Genomic DNA, 5,092 nt, shown 5'->3' on the forward strand with positions numbered 1-5,092 from the left:
TTATATATAAAGTATAAACTCCTAACTTGAATGTTAAATTACTATAATATTCCTAACTTAAGTTGTCTTTTTCGATGAGCTGTGATTTTTCTAATAAGTTGCGACTTTTTTCAAAGAGCTGTGATTTTTCGATAAATTGTAGCTTTTCCAAATAGTTGTGACTTTTTCAATAAGTTGTTACTTTTCCAAAGGGTTGTGACTTCTTGAAAAGGTCATGACTTTTCAGATAAGACACAAAAAACACTTGTTCATATTACATTTTGTTGACTATAAATAGAGGGGTTTCCTCTCATTTTTCAACCACAATTTTTTTTGATCTTCTACTCTTCTTCTTCTTGCATTTTAAAAACGTTTGTGTAATTTATTGTCGTTGAATGAGTTCGAAGTTTAGCGGAATATGAGGTACCACTATTCTAATGAAATAAATTGTTCTATCCTAAGAGAGTATATTCTTTAACCTCGAGTATTTGGGAAAAATAATTTTAATGATAAAATAATTATTTTTTTGCTTATTATATACATTAGTATGTAATGCTCCAATATATTTAGTTAACATGATGTAGTCTAAATTCAATTGTTTTTGTTAACAATTTCTCTTGTGATGTAGATATATGTTTCTGAATATTTTTTTTCAAAAATTATTAAACTTCTCAAGAGTTAGAGAATTGTCACGATTTATTTTTGATGCTCAATACAAAAGATAACTTATTATCAATGCTACTTATGTGATTTAGATTGTCAAGAAGTTTGCTTCAAAATAGTTATTACTATATAAACATTGTCTTTTGTTTTATTGATTTACTATTTCTTAATATTTAAGTATTTTCGACGAAAAAAAGTTTATATGACTTGTAATAACATCAGTTGAAGTTTGTATAAGTTTAATTTATATTGTAGTATAAATTCATTTGTTTTTGTTAAAAATTTCTCTTGTGATGTAAATATATGTTTCTGAATATTTTTTCCCAAAATTATTAAACTTCTCAAAAGTTAGAGAATTGTCACGATTTATTTTTTTGATGCTCAAGACAAAAAAAATGACTTTATTAATCAATGTTACTTATGTGATTTAGATTCTCAGAAAATTTGCTTCAAAATAGTTATTATTATGTAAACATTGCCCTTTTGTTTTACTAATTTACTATTTCTTAATATTTCAGTATTTTTGACGAAGAAAAATTTATATGATTTCTAATAACGCCAGTTGAAGTCTATATTAGTTTAATTTTTATTATTTATTTAATAGCTAATTTTAATGAGAGTTACACACACACACATATATATATTTGGGTAGGTATTTATTGTTTACATCCATATTCTATTCAAATAGGGCAAAACGTCACGGTGACTCAAAAAATAATCAATTGAATGAATTTTAAAAAAAAATTTAAGAATAAACGAATTTTAAAGGAGTCGCCACCTAATTTTAAAAAAAATAGAAAATCAATTAATTAATCTACGAAACCAAGAGATTCTAGATAAGCGGTTCAAGTTATTTCGAAAGAAAGATGTTAGGCATCCTTCGAAATTCACAAATGTAGGTCCCGACTGAATTCATTTTCTTTTTCAAATTGAGGATGAGAATAAAATACTGTACAAATATAATAAACATGTAATATACATAAGTAATATGATAAAACAATAATATAGAAATCAGCCTAAATTTGCCTATCGTCAATAATATACAATATAAATAGAAATATAATTCGAACCTAATTCAAATAACTTTAATGGGAAGCACCTCTGGATACTCATAAAGACACTTGGTAAAAGTGTTAATTATAAATAAATATGAATAAAATAAATGAATCAAATATTAATTTAAAAATAAAAATTCATCTTATTAACATGGGAGGCCTTGGAAATCGATGATAATTTCTTCATCGGCCAATTTTAACATAAAACTTATATAAACTTAAACTAAATTTTCATCTTTTAAAATGTGAAGGCCTCTAAAACCGACGGAGAGATTTTCTCATTGACCAATTTTAACATAAAACTATATAAACTTAAACTAAATTTCCGTCTTTAAAAATGAGAAGGCACCGACGGAGAGATTTTTTCATTGACCATTTTTAACAAATAAAATATATAAACTTAAACTAAATTTCCGTCTTTAAAAATGAAATGGCCTCGAAAACCGAAGGAGAGATTTTTTCATTGGCCATTTTAACTTACAAAAAATAACATAAATTCATATAAAATCAACAACAACAAACAAAATAATAATAATAAATAAATGTAACAATCTCACCACAAAAACTATTTAAGAATGATGAAACAGTAACACAATGACTAAATAATAATATAAACATATCAATATAGCTTTCTTACTCCAAATGAAGAACAACTAAATATGCACTAAATTAAAACGACAATAAATAAATGAAATACACATGATAAACCATAATAGAGAAAAAATGAATTTCAAACAGAAAAATAAGATAATAAAATAAATAAAATTTAATCAAACTCCACAAAAATGTAACGTATTCATTAACAAATCTACACAAAAAGACAATAACAACAATGATTAATGTACTTGGTCAACAAATGGGTATAGTAATTATTAATAACAATAATCAACAACAAATACTAACAATGCCTAATAATAACAAGATGATGCAGTTGCCAAAATTAAAAATAATCAACAATAATAGACCATCAGTAGCTAAATTTGGGCAGAGATATAAGAATAAAGGTGGCCGAAGTTTGAACCTCCGGCCAGATCTAAAACAAAAAAATTAAACCATTTGAAATACAACTAAACACACCAACAAGAACACAAAAAAAAAAAAGAGTAAAATATCATTAATTATAGTTAATTTGGAAGTGAAACCTCACCTCGCCGGAAATGGAGTTCCGTTTTGATTGTTGGATTTTCATTTTTTCCGGTGGTTGGAGTTTTGAGCTATGTCGGAGCTTGCTATGTTGCCGGAAAGAGGCTGTTCGGAGCTGTCTTTTACCGAAGTTTGCGGCTGTTTGCTGGTTGTTGTGGCGAGCCTCGAGAATACCTGCAAAAATCAAACAAACAAATCGAAAAGGGGAAAGGGGAAATGAACTAGCGGTTTTCTTCTTTGCTCCGATGGCGATTTTGTGTCGGTTTTCAGCTGTTGTTTCAGCGAGCTTTGGAAGTTGTTTCCGACGGATGGTGGGTTCGTTTTTGGAGCTTGGTGGGTGGAGCAATGGTGATTTGTAGTGGGGTTTTGGGTTGATTGTTGGTGGCTACTGGTGGAGTTATGCTGGTTTGGAGGTCGTTTTCATGGTGGTTCGATGGCTGGCTGGTTGAAGTTGGCCGAAAATGGAGTTTGGGTGGTGATTAGGAAGGTGGGTGGCGGCTTCTTTGAGAAGAGGATAGAAAAATCTCTTAGGGTTTTTACTCATTTTGAATTTTTCACCACTTAGTCTAAAAATATTATCCACCCCCTTGTTTTTTACCTAAAATTTACTTAAATAGGGACTTGTAATACAATGGGCTCAAATCATGGGCCTGGGACTGTGGCCCAAATTCATCGATCAATCTATATATATAAATTTTAACTGTATTTTAAATGAATTTTCATACTGTGCAAAAATATCAAAATGAATATTAGTAAATGTAACAAATAAAATGAATATTAAAAAATATATAATTAATGCAACTAGTGACATGTAAAAATGTAATTTTAAACTTAACTGATAAAAAATCATAAATTTTGATAAATAAGGATAGTTATCGATAAACTTATTTAAAACTATAAAAAAAAATTATTTTGAACTATTAAATAAATAAAACTTAAAAGTTACGAATTTTGAAAATGTTAGGCCAAAATTGAGTGTCAAGATTTATATATGTCACGATTGTATTATCAAGTTAACAAGATTTTCTAACTTCAAAATATATTATTTTAAAAAATTTCGAGTTCTTTTTTTTCTTAAAAAAAAATCACAACAAATGTGAAAATTATGTGAATATATGAATCATTTAAAATTTATCATTATAAATTTTATATTCAGTAATATGGAATAAACATTTTCATTTTGTCCTTACACTAAATTAAAATCTAATACCTATAAAAAAAATAGTAACATTGATTAAAAGCCCTATTTATTTATGTAAGTATAAAATTTATTAGAAATTTATCCATTGCACATTAATTCTTTAGTTATAACATTATAAATTCTCTTAGTTATTACAAATTATTGCAAATGTTATTCACACTCTTTAGTTACTCCCTTTATCCCAATTTATGTGGTACTTTTCATTTTTCGAGAGTCAAACAATTTAAGTTTGACCGGGAATTTGCGCATGAAATCTTCAAAAAAATTAAATGAAATTTATATATTTGTAAACTACGTAAAAAGTACTATAAGTCACAATAATTAACAATTCAAAATGTTTAAAAGATCTATGAAAAATTTACGGTCAAAGTTAGACTTGTTTGCATTTCGAAATCCGAAAAGTGCCACATAAAATGGAACGGAGAGAGTATAATATTATGAATTCTCATAGGTATTACAATAATTATTTCTATCTTTCATCTTTCCTTATATTAACTTTGATCAATAATTTTTTATATTATTATACCGCGCCAATATATGTGATAACACGGTGTTGTTATTTTTCCTTGGACAAATCATGATTGGTTGAATAAATTGAAAATTATTTACAAGTATATGAACTATATCTTTGTTGGGTGTAAGATAAACATGTGATTATATATATGATTTCACAGATAGAATATATTCTTTAATTTTTAGTTTTAGTTTTTTTAGTAAGAAAAAGGAAACCTTTCTCAGTTAACTATGGACAGTCAGATAATTATCTTTGATTTATGTACACAGTCAATCGAGAAGTCAAATATGAGAGCCAACAAAAAGAACATCATCTATTATATTATAACTTATCAAAATAAAAATTAATATACAAAAATAGTTATAAAAACTAAAATGTAGTTGTTCTCCACATGTTTATATGACATTTAAATAGATTAAGTGGAATACACGTGCAAAGCACATCTGGTTAGATGACAAGAAAAATACACAACAAATATAGTCTATAAGGTAATATTGGTGAGATACGACTAATTACATGATTAAACCTCATCAAATT

Source organism: Solanum tuberosum, unplaced genomic scaffold, assembly GCF_000226075.1.
Source record: "Solanum tuberosum cultivar DM 1-3 516 R44 unplaced genomic scaffold, SolTub_3.0 scf00419, whole genome shotgun sequence".
In the NCBI taxonomy this organism is placed as follows: domain Eukaryota; kingdom Viridiplantae; phylum Streptophyta; class Magnoliopsida; order Solanales; family Solanaceae; genus Solanum; species Solanum tuberosum.